General features: G+C 36.4%; 1 long non-coding RNA gene across 3 annotated transcripts; it reads left to right on the top strand.

Annotated features, from left to right (window-relative positions):
- The first annotated feature begins 7,277 nt into the window (after positions 1-7,277).
- On the top strand, positions 7,278-18,314 carry LOC105681663. Of its 3 annotated transcripts, XR_004462807.1 has the most exons (6): positions 7,278-7,623; positions 12,652-12,802; positions 13,301-13,466; positions 13,533-13,673; positions 15,190-15,910; positions 15,971-18,314. It is a non-coding gene; the product is annotated as an uncharacterized LOC105681663 (long non-coding RNA). The 3 variants fall into 3 exon arrangements; XR_004462806.1 differs by having other exon boundaries at positions 15,190-18,314; XR_001102729.3 differs by lacking the exons at positions 15,190-15,910; positions 15,971-18,314 and having other exon boundaries at positions 13,533-14,328.
- Positions 18,315-18,535: the final 221 nt, after the last annotated feature.

Below are 18,535 nucleotides of genomic sequence, written 5' to 3'. Positions count from 1 at the left end.
CGACAGCAGTTTTTCATATATCCTATATATGTACATATCATATATATATAGGATATTATTATATCCCATATAGCCGCTTATAATAAGAATAGCTTATGACTTTTCAATTTTATAGTAACACAAAAACAACCAATTGCAATCATTAATCTCGAACAAATGGAAACCATTTATCAATGGAATAAAAAAGACTATAGACAGAAGGCAGGAAAAAAACAATGGGAAAATAAATTGATAAGTATGACATAGATACAGCATCTACAAATTTTGTTTCTCTATAATTTTTTAATTCTAATATATTGGCCTCTTCGAGTCTCATATATGTTTGTTTTAAAAAATATACCATAATTATTAAAGCATTATGCGGCAAGAAATTTTGTATGTTTGTATCAATTCTGATTCCCTTTTGGTAACACAAACCTTAATTCGATTAGTGCCAATATAACTAGCAGCATAATTTGTCAGTGACATTAGCAGTATCTTAAGAACTACCTTTCTTCTGATACATTTGTATGAATGTTTGCTCACGTAAGTTTAATGTATTGTAATTATTTTTCATTTGTTCTAACTAAACAGGAGTGATTAATTTGACAGCTATGTGTACTATAATTTTTTTTATAAATAAAGCACGTTGAGTAGCTGGCTATCAGAAATGACATAACAATTAATAATTTTCGTTAGTGTCGTTTCAAGTACCATCATGACGAATTTTATAGTAGTCAAAAATACAAAAATGCGAACATTTTCATTGAAGCTAGTTTACGCTTTTTGTTGTTTTCCATACGATACAAAAATGTTCCTATTATATCAAATGGAACGAAAAATAAACAGGAGATATTTAAATCTATGGTTGGAGAAATGAAGAGGAATGAAAGAGAAAATTTTAGGTACTCAGTAAGTTATTTAATAATGGAGGTCTATATTTTTCTTTAGATCCTATTGCTTTAGATGAGAACTAATAACATTTACAATTACAAATATAAAACTGCGAATTTTGATTGATGAATGGCGAGTCAAACGAAATAGGTGGCTGGAAATCATTCTTTTTAATTCGTCACTGACTGATCACACTGGCTTATCGCATGATGCTGGAGTGAATTATATGCAACTTTTTCCAAATAAAAACTCTTCTTTATCCTGGAACTCCTGCACAGTTATTAATGTCGAAACGTTCAAATTCGGTAAGTCTATTTTTATTTGAAGAATTAGTTCAAGAATTATTCGAGCTCAGCTTATATCAATTAACCTCTTAGGTACTTGCGCCACTATAGTTGCTTTCGCGGATGTCACCTTATATTACGACGCGCCATTGTAGTGGCTCACTCTACTGACTTATACGCTCACCGTTTGAACTAAATGATCTTTTTCATTTGTCTTGCTCAAACAATATTTTTCCCTTGTAAAGATAATAGCATTTAGCAAGAAAAATTAACGAAAAAATTAGAATTTCTAATACGTTATTCTCCATCTCAAACGCATAATTTCAAACAATTTTTTACTACGCTTTCTAGTGTCGGAGATAGTCTAAGAAACGTATCCTTCAACCCTCAATTTTGAGCAATGCTGTCATCTCTTCGATGTGGATGATGTCCAATATAAAAAAATACGTGTCAAATATTTTTTCGGTATCTATCCCCCATATGTTTTATCAAAATCGGCGAGTTCGATATGTTTCCTTTAAGCATATTGGTAATAAATATCTCATAACCTCTATATGAATTGATGGATTAGTTTCAAAATTTAGTCTCATAATCGCGATAGTTGCGTGTCATTACTGAACCAACGAAATTAAAAAAAAAGTTTCGTACAATGCGCATAATACACCGATAAACAGAATTCCGTGGTAAGTGTTCGAATGCTTTCGTGTGCTACTGCTTCCATTAAATTTCATAATGAAAATTTCATTGACTTCGTCAATGAACAGAAAGTTGAAAACAGTCTTCTGAGACGGCGTTTGTCTTATACGCATATTTAGTGTATTTAAGAGGAAGACTTTAAGTAAATGTTTTACTTCTAAACGTATTATCTCTCTTATGTGTAATGGCTCGTGTTCTAGGTCCTTATACCTTAAGTCAAGAAAGTGAGAAATATGTCACTCGAAGTTAAATCCGTCGTATATGTCGCAAAATTACACTTTACTCGAATTTGCTGAAAATTGTGAAATTCGCGTTATAACGCTTTAAGAAGATATTGGACGAACGTATTAACGCTTTTGGTGAATTGCACACGTGTAACGTTGCAGATGCGGGTACCTGTACATGTTTCGCATTTACGTTATTCACATTCATATTCGGACACAGCGTTATCTCTGTATTTGTCGCTTTCTATAAGATGGGATGATTTAAGTATCGCGTCGTCCATTCTACGAAAATATGAACTATTTATTGCAGTTTGAAAATACGTAAATGTTGCTTCCTAATAATAACACTTAACTGTATTTTTCACGTCGCATTAATATTCGGACATGTTATGAAAAAGAAAAATATTCTGTCTGCAGAAGTTCGAACATGCGAAATGTATGATGATGAGCGGCGACAATATAAACCGCATATTTTTGAATAAAATAATTATAATGTACGGGGTGTAAAAAAGTTATTTAGTTGAGACCATAGAGTTGTTTTATGGATCACCTCTAGATTTGTGGACATCTGCAAAAAAATTAACTGCAAAATTGACCTAGACATTGACCTTGAAATTCAATGTAATGCGTGAAAGTAGAGCCCATGTAATTTAAAACGAGTCCAAGGGTGCTGTTGCATGACTTTTTCTTCACGAAGTTACAGCAGTTCAAATATCGACAATTTTTCGGGCAAAATTCAGTAATTCTTTAAAAAGTGTTATCGTAGAACAGATATTTTAGGATTTGTATAATAGAAGCATATATATATTTTTCATAACAAAAAAATCATAGAAACTAGTATTCACTATCTGTTATAATAATAATTGAGAAGTTTTTTTAATATTGATAAGCAAAATATCCGTTCCTGCTACAGAAAAATTTTTGCTTTCATATTTTATAAGATCTGTCGAAAGTAAAACTTTTATTTTCAGGAACTTTCCTTTGTATCTGTCCTCATAGGAACTCATAACGTGAGAAGGTTCTCTAAAAAAGTTTCACGGTCCATGTTTTAAACAAAGCCTATTAGAAAGTTCCATTACTCTTTGGCTCCTTGGTTTATATGATCTCTTTCCGTTGCACAGGCTGCGTAGAACACCGTACCAAAGTTTGGTCACCTGTTTCTGAGGCAGCCTGTACGGATATTAGAAATAAATGGTGGTTATCGAGGGAGATACTATTGTTCCACCCTCCTAATGCGGCTTAACAAGTTGACGTACAAAGTCGCCAGATCGAATTATCGAAGCTTACGCCGAAACCACGCTAGATCAGTTATTTATCCTGGACAATGAACCACCAATGCCAGTTATAGAGACCGTTAAGGGATATTAAGTGACCAGGGGATGGAAAATCCACGCTCACGGGTTATGCGATAACAGTGCTTTGGAGTATCCGATAATAATAAGAAAGTACGATTTTTCAACGTGGCATTTCAGAATTACACGTAAAAAGAGAATCGGACGATATCGAATTATCTTCAATGTAATTAGCGTTCCATAAATTTACTTCTTTGATTTTTCTTTATTTTCACACAGTATACAGTGTTATACAAAGAAAAGTTGAAAATTTATATTTACTACTCACAGTAACTTTTGTATTAAAAATTTATCCTCATATTCGGAACAGTCATTTATTCCATTTTACGTATAGTTTTCATTTATCGCTCTTATTCAATAAGAAATCGTTTTTTAAAAATTACGTTGTCTTCTAATTCTTCTTATTTTATAAACTTCCTTTCGTCCGCCACTGCTAGTAACCGCCAATAGTATATTATAATATAATATTTAAACCTTTTTTCAGATTTCTATTATTTCGCTATCGATGTAGTATATTGTTGTTTTGTAATTCATGCATCTTATTTAATCAGCTATTACTGAAATATTTTTTGTTTACAAATAATTTATTTCATGTTGCTCTCCCAGTTACAAAATTCTAATACAAACATGAATTTTCTATTAATGAAGTGTTAAGCCAACTGGTCATCACTTTTCGTATACAGAAGATTAATTAGTATAAACATCTAACAAATTTGGCGAAATTTGATACTAGGAAATTCCATAAAACATAAACTTTCTATTCCATCACATTTATCCTTACAGATACACCTTCGCAAAGGCATGGGCACGACTTTCATCCGAAAGACAGCCTGTAGGAAAAATAAGCAATCACTTCTATTGCGTTTCGGCAACCAATCAAATTAATTAAACTTAAGGTCAAATATAGAAAACTGATGAAATATGGAATGGTATACCTAATTGGAGTAGTGCCGTTTTTAAAAACCTGACAAACGAATATCGGTCAGGTAGCTATAGGCTATCTCACTCGCTCACTGTGATGAAGAAATATGGATCAAGCGCCTAATGTGCGGACTTTGAACATATGATGAATGTGTTGATGCAGAGTTCGACACTTGGATACGTGACTATCGCAAATAGCTATCCTTTTTATGTCATTTTTTTTTACATGTGATTTTATAACTAAAATGCCTTGATCAATAAAAATAATAAAGAAGTATAGAATAGATAGAGAAGATAGAATAAAAAGAAAAATAAAAGACATTGTATCTGATTTCAGGTATTCCATATTTGGCCACTTTGCCCTATACCGCCTCCACAAATTCAGTTTCACGGAAAGGTTCGCCAACAGATTAACGAATTAAAAAACGAAAACATTTGCGCATCGTTTAAACCCTATTCAAACATCGTACAAGATACTTCCATACTAAAGTTAATTGACTATAGTTACAAAAACCAACGAACGAATAAAACACATTTCCCTTTGAGCAATTTTTCCACGTTAATAATTTATTGTCACGCGACAAGTATTTTATCGAGAGTAAGCGTAACTCTTCTTCAGAGTTCAATTCGCTATCTTATTCGTATCGAAACAGCGAGAAGATTGAATATTTTTCCATATGATGCCGTTGGAATATTTGATTCGAGAATATTACGGTCGAACAACTTTTATTCCGTAAATCGCGTTCGAAACTGTAGAATTGTTAAAACTTTTCAAAACGAACGATGCACTATTACAGCAAAGCGTCGCAAGTGCTAGTGTATACGAGTTTATCTACATATGACGTGTCTCAGGCGATGCAATTGAGCGGGAGGCAATTCTTCGTGCACAAATAAATTAAAAAAAAATTGTCTCGTTTCAGGTCTCGTTTTCGAGAAAATTGAGTTTGACATAGAATAGGATATTCATATTGGAAATGTCCGATGGGGAGTACGTGAGTACTTGTTGAATTTTCAAATTCAATTTCCTCGGAAACGAAGCCTCAAACGAACAAATTTCATTCTCTTTTTCGATTTACAGCGCTTCGTGAAAGTATTCGTACACTTGTCGTCGAAAACTTCCACGTGTCCACAGTATATCATTGCGCACGTGTTATGCTATGAAACATTTTGAAATTTCATTAGCACTATTATGAGATGCAATCGCCATCATTATATTGGCGAAATTTGAATCCGATCTGAAAATATATGCCAGAGTATACATATATACGCGCAGGCGGTGAAAACATATATTTTTCTGTCTGCAGTCATTTTCGGATCGTCGAGTGCACGTTACGATAACAAATAATGCGATTGAGACTTATCTTGCTTCTGTAATTCATTCTCTGTGAACTTCCATCTTAGTCGTTTACTTTCGAAATCTTATGAAACTATTCCAAAGTCACAAGGGATGAGTCATGGTTAGATGCGTTTTGATCTCATCTTTTTAATAGTAAATAAGGAAATAGGTTACTTCGTTAAAAAAAAAAAAAAGAAAAGACGTTGCAAATTACTAAAATTTCGAAAGATGTGATCCAGAGATGACATTCATTTTCATAGCCTAATTTCCCCCTTACAATACAATGACCTTCTCTCGAAATATTTTCTTGTATCACGTAATATTGTACGATATATTTATTGTATATTTTATATTTAACAAATAAGAGAGTAATTAAGGGAGGCCGAGTTAAACGGGACACCCTGTATACATGAAAAGTTTTTGGGAGCGTCCGAATATTTTTGTGAGCCACTTTGTATTGTGTACAATACCTAGACCAACGACTATTTTAAGTAGCTTAATCATATTCAAGGACAGCTGCTCCATACTTGCTACCGTGCTACAGTAGGCTACAATATTTCGGAAATCTATATATACTATAATATACTATAATTTTTGCTTCGCGCTGTTGTTTCTTCGTGGCTTGCTGTCGGAGCGAGTTGATTCCTTGAGTAAACGAAGCGTGCGTCGATGCTCACAGCAGCCGCAGCTTGCCTTTCGCTCGTCAACATTCGAAAATCGCTTCTAAATTGAAGAAAAGTCTATGGCTGTCCATTGGTATCGATAAGTTATCTTCCCTCAATCTCTCACACCTTTTCTTCCCTCAAGATGTTCTATTTCATACTGCAGTTAGCGTCGAACGACCTACATGTTTTTGTGGTTGCTGTGAATGTTTAAAAGCTCTGTTCTTCACTGTGTCGATTTAATCCGAATCTCAATCTGATACGCGAGTATTATCCTTAAAAGCAAATTCCATGGATTCTTTGTTGAGATAACAACTTTCTACGCGACCTTTCGAAGAAAAATATTAGAACACTGGGAAGGGCTACTCCTGATTCGGCTATCAGTCAGACAGCCAAGGAGAGAAAAGCTGTCCACACACATCGGAATTACCGATATGTTCGCAGCTCCCTCTCACCCCGCTCCCAAAAAACATCAGCCGATTTAATAATAATTAAATTTAATAATTTCAGACTGTTCATGATCACACATGCGTGTGCAGCTCGTAGCACGCAGCTCGTTAAGCGTAAAATCCGCTACGTTCATTTGAAGGCGAATACGAAGGTAGCATAATTGATAAACTGGTTCGAGAGCAGTCGAGGTACGTTTGATTTCGCAAACGATGTAGAGGGAGGTAGACTTTCGTAAGTGATGTAAGGGACTTATGTAATTGGTTAATGGTTGATTAAATGACAAATTCCTAACACGAAAGTGACATATCGATAGGTTAGCCGAGCGATTAGACAGTTCTAGCGAAGCGTCCTCTGCGTCGTCAAGGAAACCAGATTACATTAAAGCTACCGTATCACGTACTGTTAACCAACCTCTGGGCCTCGTTGACGATTGTCTGTCACGGAAGTCTCTTTAGCACGTGCCCCTAAAGCGGCGCTGCTTACGCGGCAATGCACGACTCTCAGTATACATGAATTTCACGAAACGGCTATCAGTTTCAAGTAACCTACGACGAAATATATTGCGATACGTGTATCGATCTTTAGATTTCACGAGATAGCGTAGTTCGCGTTTTGATGCGCTAACGTCGGGGCATAGGATCTTTGGGGATATACGAGATATCCTGCAACGTTGGTGTTACGAATAACAACAGATAAAGTAATAATGAAAAAAGAGTCACGGGACTTTACTTACCGATTAGGTCTGTAAAAGTGATTCGTGCGAAAACCTCAACTTCCTCATCGCCCAAATCACCTATTCTGCACGAGAGATGATTCGCCAGCAAGGTAATCAGAAATACAGGTATAACATATGGCTGAAACCGTGACTTTTGTGTTGACGAAGATAAAAATCGTCGTTAAGTGTTTGATGCTGTTTGGACTTCGCCATATTGTTTCTCAATATTCGGCGCCAATTTTAGAAAACGATAAGGATACATCATTGTTGCGCGGACGAAGGAGTATAAGTCAGAATTATGGTATTAGTTTTGCGGAGGAGCGCTTACAATATCCTAGATGCGATATAAAATTAGACGTAGGTGGTTATGGTTAGGTGCATTGAAAATATTCTTCATAGAAATGAGGCGAAGAAGGATAAAGTAAAAGGCATAAAGTAAATTTCATGGCATTTTGAAGTTAAGAAAATAAAATTTATCGAACTCAAGAATGTTGATGTCTATGAAGAGAAATTAAAAATGCTAAACTTAAATTAAAAATACTCGTTAAACGTTAATGAAAAAGGAAAGAATTATGGTAGAATTATTATGGTAGTAGGAAGAATAGTGGACAACTTTCTGCAGTTTACACAAAAAAATGATGCAACCGTTTGCTTGCTGCGTCATTGTTAAATTGCTGAAAAAATTGGAGTTGAAACTAATTCGAGAATTACTTATCAAATACAATCGTGGCTCACGAAAGCGTTCGAATTCTACTAGAAAGTATTTATGTGTATATTACAATTCAAAATATTTTCTAATCTCATTAGTAACGAGATACGACCATCGCGATTATGTTGCTAAAATTGAGAATGTATATAGAAGTTAGATCATTATAGAGAGTTAGAAGATATGAGCAGGAGTCATTTATTCACTGTTAACTAAGCTAGAATACGTGGCGAGACCGTCTTTGGCACTAATTGCATGTTTAAGACCGCTATTCACTAATTTTTTATTCAGCGTATGATTGCAATAAATGTCTTCTAGCTTAAATATATCTACGAATTGGTTTCAAATTTCACTATTATAATACGATAGCCGTGCCTCATTACGGTGCTAACGAAGTTTCGAAAAGTTTCACGTAACGTGTCTAATATATTAAAAAAAAAAAAGAAAAGTTATATTCTGAAAGAATGCGAAGAAAATGGCAAAAACGTATCGTAAACGAAATTCCGTGCCAAGCGTTCGGATACTTCCGTGAGCTACTGTGTATTCTAAACACGTAACAATATTAAACGACTGAAACAAAAATGAACACATGCATCGTCAGCAAAGCATCGATTAACTTTTGACTCGTACGATGGAGGAGGAAATGACGAAGAATTATACTTATCGATGAAAAATATTTTCAATCTAGATGATTTAGATGGCTTCGATTATTACGATGTATCAGTGCATAGAAAAAGAAAAATTACGAAAGCGCGGCGTGAAATGGCTGCAGGGATTACAATGCTTTGAGCAGGTATTACGATGGAAAGACTGATATTCATCCTGAATTGTACGAGATAGCAATCGTGAAAAGAGCTAATGCGGCCATAAACGAGACTGCCTATGTACTTCGGACACAGAGATCCGAACGCAATTAAAGAATTGGAAGAAAAGAGGTTCGCGATTGGTATCAAAATGAATCTCGTGGAAAACGAGAAACTTGCGAGTGCTGAACCGAAAGGAACGTGTCACGAACACCTTATCCAAGAGAATAAAAAAAGCAAGACTCGACCGATTGTGGATCTTAAGTACCGTTTTCAGCGAAGCAGCAACGAGAAACATTTTGTTGGTGTTCCGTGTTTCTTGAAAAGGTCGCCGTTTGTTGTCGAGCGTTTCTCCAAGTTTTTCCTTGTTTCCGTTGCCGGCAACAAATGTCGTCGCTTGTTTCCTGTTCCCATTGGGAATGGTAAAGATCAAAGAAAAATAGGCAACGAAAACAAATGCCCATTCAGTGTATACACGTTACTGGCGACGAATAGCCTGAAACCTAATACAAAATTCAAATGTTCCTTAGATTACGTTGCCTCGGTGTGGACAAAACGTGTCTATAAGCTGCTATTCGTTGGAAATGTCTTGGAACATGTAGCGAAAAGACGTTGTTCGACGTTGCATCAGGGGGGGGGGCGGGTGGTAGAACGTTATTCACACATGGTAGAACAGAAAAATAGATCGTTGCTTGAAATGGCACGCCGCGTGCTGATTGTCGCAAATCTCGAGAAGAAACATTGGAGCGAAGCCATAAATACAGTAACTTGCTTATAGAATAAACTACGGAAGATAAGAGATGACGTGCCTAAAAGAGGACACGCTTGACCATGGTAGATAAAATGGATATGAATGTGAAGCATTTCGATGCGAATACAGCGATTTAGCATATACATATACAGCGTATACATATTCAGCGAATGCTGCAATAGAGAATTGAAGGAGATAATATGTATACATAACGCAACCCGAGGGCTACGCTGTCTCAGGTAAATGTGGTTACGTATGCAAATTGAAAAAGGGCATCTGCGGATTAAACAAGCGGCAACGTTATGAAACGACAGATGTAGGATCCTGGTTTTAAGAAATGCGTTTATCTTACATTTTACTAAGGATATATTTACGTTACATATATTTACGGTGTTGCGATTAATTTTAAGCTCAAACATATTTCCTATTTCGTTTTTTCGATATTTCCAAGAAAGTGAAAAGCAAAGTTGTTTACGTAATGCGTCAAATGTACGCTATAGGATTACACGGCGAGTTATTGACTTTCGTAACTGAAGTAGAAAAAAAAAGGCAAGTTTTCAACAAGACAACGCTTTTATTCGTATAGCCGCCGCTGCGGAAAAGTGGTTCGATTTTGGAATAGAATTATTATCGTGGCCAGCGTCGAGTGCTGATCTGAAACCGATCGAGAACCTGTGGGGAATTGTAGCAAGAAAAGTTGACGATCAGGAGAAGCCAACTATAGAAAATATCAAATTGAACTGAAAAAATGAGTAAAATCCAAAGGTCAGACGGATATCCCAAACGCATAAATTAGTGAACAGTGTTCCCAACAGGTTGATGGAAGTAATCGAAAGCAAAGAAAACCCGCTAAATATTAAAGGAAACAGTAACAAAGTTAACATTGAGTTCCTACTTTTCCACAACCAGAACTTATTTACTTACTAAATCTTGTGTACTCAGGGAGAAAAAGCAAATTCGCAGTTTGTTTACGTGAGTTTCAAATGATTCAAAGCGCAGCCGAAGCTGCACGAAACATTAATTTTGCATTTGGTGAAAGAACGATAACCGGAAGAACGCTATAATTTTGGTTTCAAAGATTCCGAAATGGCGATGAAGGACTTGAAGAGAAAGGGAATCGTATCATCCCGAAAACTCTAGATTTCTATGATCATGGAATGCAAAAAAGCTTGTATCTCGCTAGGAAAAGCGTATTCAATTTAACGGATGTTATTTTGAACAAATAAATTTATTTCGAATAAAAAAGCACAAATTAGGGTATCATGTTTGAAGATCGCGATTTATTTCCGAACTACCTAATAGCAACGCGTGACGTTGGGTGATAGAGCAGTACACTTGTGCCTTTGTGCCGTCCCGCGAGACTTCTTTTCATTTCTGTGTTATACGTCACAGTTAAAGCTATTTTTGTCTTCGCTTCGTCAAATTAACATTAAAGGAAACGTTTTTATAAATCCTATTTGAAGTTATAGTGGATGCGCATCCAGATGTGTCATTGTAATTATAATCCTATTTCGCCGCACTACGGATCTAATAGGCCTAAATAACTCACCAGGGACATATCGCGGATGCATTGGAAAGGAATGACCTGGCGTTGGCTCCAGTCGCAATTCCACACATAGTCAGCGTTCCATCGGTAGAAACAAAAACATCCTGAGGATTTTCGTGGCTAATTTTATGACGCACACTTCCGCAAACAAGAGGCTAATTTCTAGGTCGGGACAATGATTTTAATTTTCCATGTCCATGATGTTCTTAACAGCCAAGCCTGTCATAAAACGGCACCCTCTTATCTAATTGATCGCAAGCTTCACGTTCGTCCAAGTATCGCTCACCCTTTTTCCGACAAGTATCTCCTGTGCTTCGGGCGCACGGAAGTGCATTAGCGACACCCAACGAACGAGTATGCTGATTGGCTAGTTTCTTATGTTTGGTGAAAATCAAGCAACATGTATATTTTCGCATCCTTTTTGCGCCTTACTAGGTACTCTAGATCGAATCTGGCAAGATCAGTCTCGTGTCTTTCACCTGTAAACATCTCCAAGCATTCGCAGAGTTGAAACGATCAGTTGAAACGATCGGTTGTCAGTTTCAGTCGAGTTTTATATCTCGAATCGACTTTAACTCTCAGTGGTCAGAATAAGATATCGCGTGACCATTCATAACGACCATTCGTAAATCTTGTCTCAGCAATTGGAGACAGTTCGAAATTTTCTTATTATTCGGAGGTATCGTACCCTCAGTGTCGTCAACAGTTTACCATTCGCCACTCCTCCTCGTGAGTATATCGCCCAAGGTTAATTCGACGGGTGCAGTGCAATGCAGTGTTATCGTTATCGGATACACATAAAAATACACACACAATCAGTTTTCAGTTAAGTCAGTCACGCTTCAGTTACTTATAATCCAACGGTCAGTCAGTCAATCAGTGAGATACAATTCAGTAGTCAGGATTAGACTTCGAAATCAGGATCGATCAGTCTACCGCAGCAGCCAGAGCATGCAGAACATCCACAACTTAAGTGAGACCAGTTGTCAAACTTTCATAGACAGCACCTGTTTCATCGATCATATTTCACGACAGTCAGGTTGATCGTCGCATTGAATATACCATAAACCAGTATTCAGTGTATTTCTTTTCCCCGCCAAGGGGTGGTCCTTCGAAAAGTTAGGCGATACGAAGTGCAATATCCTAATACATTGGGTGAATCAGCATCCGTATATTATCCATATACGGTGTTCTGTATTTGCATAAGATATATTCGCGAGTATACTGGTTAAGCAATTGTCTTCAGAGCTAATAGGAAGTCGGCTGTATTCTGTTTCAATATTATTTTACCTTTTGGGTTCTTCATATTCACAATGTCGGTTTCTGTTCCAGGGATGGATATTACGCACAAGGAGATCAACGAAAACTAATGATAAGCGCTATTGCGTATTTATAATTGAACGAAACATTCATCCACGCGTTAGGAATGATATTTCTATAATCACATTCAATTCTCGTCTTTCCAAGTGCCTATGTTCGTTTCGTAAGTATCCAGTAATGATATACAGGATGGTTGGTAACAACACAGGGTGGTATTATACAATCGGAAAGGAGTTGATTCTACGCGAAAAAAGAAATCGAAAATATACAATAAAAATTTTTTGTTTGGGGCTTTGTTTTCGAGAAAATCGACTTTGAATTTTCGCTCGGTACGCGTGCACTTTATCACGTCTCGTTATAACGGATCTCACTGTAGACCATTCTCTCGATGGAAAAATTAAAAAAAAAAGTTTTTATTCTATATTTTCGACTTCCTTTTCGCGTAGAATCACCCCCTTTCCGCTTGTACCAGCAGTTACCAACCACCCTGTATACGAGGTTTTGGTTAATGGTATTACATATTTGGCTAATGGAAGTCGTCGATATGCTTCTGTTTGCGAAGAATCGTAAATAATTGTTTTGGTCTTAAAGTATAAAGTTCGAGGCTTATTTGTTGAGAAAATCGAATGTTCCGTTCTTAGACGAAAACGTTTGTTTATAGAATCAAGTACCATTGACGCTAGCCGTTTGGACACGAAGAGGACAATAGCAAGGCCTAATTTCGCGAACATGGAAAACGTCGAAGCCGAGGACTTTCAGGCCTCCCACGTAACGAGATAAATTGCCCTTGTACCCGTAGCGGACATAGACGATAACGCCTTAAAAAGGTTGGTCTAGAGAGTCACCCAATCAACCTCGTGCAATTTTTAACAGAATCGGCTCTATCCATCTAGGAACTGCTCCTCAGCCTCGCAAGTTCGCTTGAGGAGCCAATCAACTACGAACTTCCAAAGCAAACACATAGTCTGCCGCGATAGTTCAATGGAGTCACATGAATTACAGAAATGAAAAGGGATTCGATCAAATTTCTCTATGTAAGTTGTCCTTATTGCCTATGACATAAAAAACGTACATCATTGACGATCAAGCTGAAGCGTATGATACGTTGAATTCGAAATTTCAGTGTGTCGAGCGATGTGCGACGTGTATCGCGTTTCCGCGAATTCCTCTAATGTTTCGTTCACGCGAGCTGTTAGTTTCGCTTAATCGCGACCATGAGATACAGGAACAAGGAATACCTCGAGATAATCAAGACTTTGAATGCCTATAGCGGTTATTATTCGCTGCTGTTCGCTATTGCGGAGAACGTTGTGCCAACCAACGTGTTCTTGATGTCGGAAACGCTCTCTTAGAAAATGCATCCTTTGAATCTCGGTATCGACATTGTAGTCGTACGCGCGGACGTGCCATCGAAGACGATGCTCTAGATTCTAGAAGATTCATATTTATAACAATCCTTGATTAACACCATCGATATTGAGACGAGATTCTGCACGAGTGTTCGTTAGACCCAACTAAGGAATTTAGCCGTAATTCGTTCGTGCTTTAAGGGAGAAATCAACCCTCTCGTCCGAGTCGGCTTTCTATGTAAATGTTTATAGATCGTAAACGACAAGAGATATGAAAAAATAATTCAAACTAAAGTTATATCTTGTCTTGATACCTATTAATTTGTGCGAAAAATTTATTTAAAAATGTTAAAGTAAACAGAGGATTCGGAAATACAAATAGTTTACTTTATTTCACACACAACAGCTATACATATATATTACACTCTGAAGACCTCGATAACCTTCTTGCACTCACGCTTGTTGTCAACCAGACTCTTCTAGAAGCTTCTCCCATCTGGCAACAGTCTTTTGTTTCAACTAAGACCTGGACGCCTTCTAACGCTTACACACACATTCACACGTACAGTGTAAATGTATCATTTACCTAACAAAAAAATCATTTCTTTGCGAAAATTAAAGTGCTTGCCCGCTTTTCTTACAGAAATTTTAATCTTCTTCGAATCCAACGGTGTACCACAGTACATAATTATTGTAATTATTCCTTGCAGAATCGTCACTTTAAGTGCTGTGCTGGCTGTTAATTCAATATGTAGTTGCGATGTTGATAACTTTTGCGATAACGATCGTTTCTCCATACGTTTTACATGAAATAACCATAAGATTAATTTCATCGTAACTCGTCGGGATATTAATCGATGGATGATAACATATTGTGCACACAAATCTTTTAACGAGGTTTATCATGCTGAAACAATAAAAATGCAAATCTATTTAAGACCTATTAATATACAGGACCGAAGGGAATAATTTGTTTTCATTTAATAATTGACAAAAGATAAGTAAAATCAAACTGCAGATAGTACAATGTTACAAAATTCAATGCTTCAGTATTTACCAAGTTATATTTTCTGATGTTCAAGAATGTGTTTCACATTTATACCTACTAAATAGCAGTAATTCTGCGTTTGAACATATTTTGGGTTAGATAGCACTGCTCTGCGTTTTAAGGTTCATTCATCTAACACGGTTCATTGTTCAGGATTGTCTATTCTCTATTCGCTCTTCATCTCATACAAGTTGTTGAAGACTAACTCGCCGGATAGTCGGTCGTGCGAAGATCAGGCGGCCGTGTGACGAACTATGGATCCAAAAGAGGAACAAATCCATGTGAGTCAACCGCGACACAACATTTATCGTATTTCAAATGAATCTCTCCTATAATTAAACTGCCATGTTTACTGGTAGAATTTCTTTAAAAATATTTCAATAATCATTTTAATACACGCATAGTCGAGCTTGTTTTGAAATTAATCACAAATTTCGTCACGAAAAGAAAATTGGTTTCCATGTAAGAAATCAAGGACAATGTAGAAATGTCAAAAAGTGTGAGTGATAGAAAAAAGTGTAATGTGAAGCAGCGAATAAGAATAAAAAATGGAATTATTGAAGTGGTTGTAGCCGCTACTTGTCACAGCTTGTATGTGTACACGTACATTTCTGTATATATATAGATCAAGAAAAGGAAAATGTCCAATAAAAAGTTAAAAACCGCTCTTACAAAGCATTAGGTAATGTTGTGGGAACAATAGAATTTCAAAAGTATTTGAGAACGATATTTACAAACCGCCTATCTGTTCCTATACTGTATCGAACGAAAACTAGTCTATTATTATTTCGTACTGTTGTTGTAATTTTTCAATTAAAGAATTTTTTGGCATGTTTGTATGACATGTACGGACATGCCACATGTATCTCGTCGAGTAAGTAACAAAACTTGCTAGGCCAAAGTACATTGAAGTACTAAAAGAAAAACATTCCAGATGAAGCATTGCGATTGAAGTTGAGATTTTTCATGCACCAAAGACGTTAATGCGCCTATACACCTTTTAAGTGACAAATAAGTCATTCTTACATAATCTTTGGAGAAAAAGCAAAGAGATACAGAAGGAAAGCCTCTTTTATATTTTCTAAGCAGTGGAGCATACTAAGTGATTGAGTATTCTTTTAAAAGCAGTTCTTCTTAAGTTTTTATTAACTTTATAGAGAAGGGATTTTAACCAAAGTTTGCACGCACTATGTTTCACTTAGAAAAAATTCACAATAGCTTTATTGTTGTTGGTAGCCTGTGGATATTTATATTACTGAAATATGTAAAAAAAATATGTTAATATAATACGTAAGATATATTGGAAATCATATTATTTGAACATCAAAGGCCAATTTACGAGTAGAGAACTATCGTTTGATATTATAAGATGTAACAGGCGCATATCTTTTACATCATTAACGATTTCAGCTTGTAAGGTGTCATTAATTCGTAATATAGTTTTGAAACCGAAATTTTTCTTTAAAATTGTGTTCCATTTGGACATCGTCTTCTTCGAAAATTTCTGAAATACATTCATGTACAGCCTTTTGTACTCATTGGCAGGATTTAAAAATGGTTCTTGGTAAGTATACAATTTTTTTAGTACATATTGGAGTATACGTCTACTATATATATTGGTCTTTTTCGCATCTATATCAAAATATTCAATTATGCGATTCAAAACAAAATTCAATTATTGAATATGTCACAAAATACAATCTCCTTAATCAATTTGGAATTGATTAACGGCTTCTTTACATATACAGTGTAGTACAAGTAAAATAAATGTGGATATTTAATAGACTATACAAACGGTTTTAATCATTTTGATCGTTGTCTTTATAAGCTCGAGAGTGTTTTAAATGTGTGTGCCAGGATTGACGTCCATTCGCTATAGGTGCTGAAATAGACATCCATTAAAATGTTTCAAATGGAAATTCGAGTAAGTATTAAATCAAATATTTCCTCTATAATCTATATTAGGAAATCGTCAGTTGTTGTCAGAGACGCATCGTTTTTGTTTTTTTTCTTTATTAGCCAGTAATACCAGTACGTATGAAATGTGTGACTTGTATTGGTTCGTACCACAGACTCTTAGGAAGAATGCGCTTTTATTTGAAAAGATTGAAATATTAAAATCGTGTATGAAAAATAAAATTCTTAGCTTTAAATTGTTATACAACGATAGGTATATGAAGCCAAACACATTTATTAAAAAAGAAACATAATAATTAAGATTTGGAAAATTGGTGCGATAAAATTCGACATCTCACAACCTAATGAATGTTACGAGCGTTTGAAGTTGGTGATAAGTGAAGTAGTTCTACGCGAATAAATGTTAAGCATCCATTAATTATCCATTTTTTAAATAAATATCCTTATTATTCGTGTAAAGTATATAATTTCGAATTACGCGTACACTGAGTATTACACGTTGCTTCCTGTTCGTCGAAATAAAAATATGCAGCAAGCAAACGCTTTGACAGTTGATCGCGGTCGACCGATATCGCGATAACGTAATTCACCAACGAAACAGTAATAAGACTAAATTACAGTAATAAGTTATCTCACTTGTTTTAGCATTTAGTTCGAAGAATAATCGTTTGCTAGTTACCCAAGGAGCATGATCAATCTACGTTGTTAATAAGAATTATAAGGTAATAATGTAGTCACTCGTCTATTCTTTGAAGAAGCTTGAGCACGTAGTTGCCTGTGGCGATAAAGCGACAGAGTGGTCAGAGTGGTCAAAATGGAAGAGAGAAGGAAGCTGAACGAACGGTTGCTCGGCACGCGCGCGATCGAGTTCATGTGTACGACAGAGATAGCTAGGACTGAGAGGAAGGTAAGGGAGTAAGGACGAAGTAGAGGGAGAGGAAGACAGAAGGTTTGTTCCGTTGCTGAAGTTAATGGCACGGGAACAAGTATAGGAGAGACTAGCTGTGCGTGTGCAAGAGGGTGCTGGGGATCGGAGAGGGTCAGAGTGGATCAGGGGCAGAGTGGCGGTAGAGCTGTATCGATGTCCGGGCGCGTTCACCACCGTCGGCACACACGCCGTGTCGGTATCCTGCAAACGACTAGCACACGCCGTCACCTCTCTTCTGCACACGTTCGAGGCCAGTTTCAGCTTTCTCTTTCACTAACATTATACCGTCGTTTCCACTACTGCCGATAACGGCGCCACTATCGCCATCGCTGAAACTGCTACCTATCTTTCTTCCACCTGCATCTTTTGCTGCTTCTGCTTTTCCTTTTCACTGCTCGCATGGAAGAACGCTCTACTCGCTAACCTCGATGTTTGCACATTTGCATGTTAGTCGTAAATTAGACGCTTACATTAACAAAGAGATAACGACAAATAGACAAAAACAAAAATTTCTTGGATTTTAACTTCGACATCAACGAAGGATTCGGATTCGTCAATTTTACGAGTTAATGATTTACAATTCCGCCCGTTCTATTCGTTGACACATAGGTATAATCTGTCTTTTTTACTTTCTTTGTAAATCATCGTTTCGCT

The sequence above is a fragment of the Bombus impatiens genome, unplaced genomic scaffold (genome assembly GCF_000188095.3).
Source record: "Bombus impatiens unplaced genomic scaffold, BIMP_2.2 scf_1553, whole genome shotgun sequence".
NCBI lineage: Eukaryota > Metazoa > Arthropoda > Insecta > Hymenoptera > Apidae > Bombus > Bombus impatiens.
Note: the sequence above shows the minus strand (reverse complement) of the source record. Positions and strands in the feature narration are given on the sequence as shown.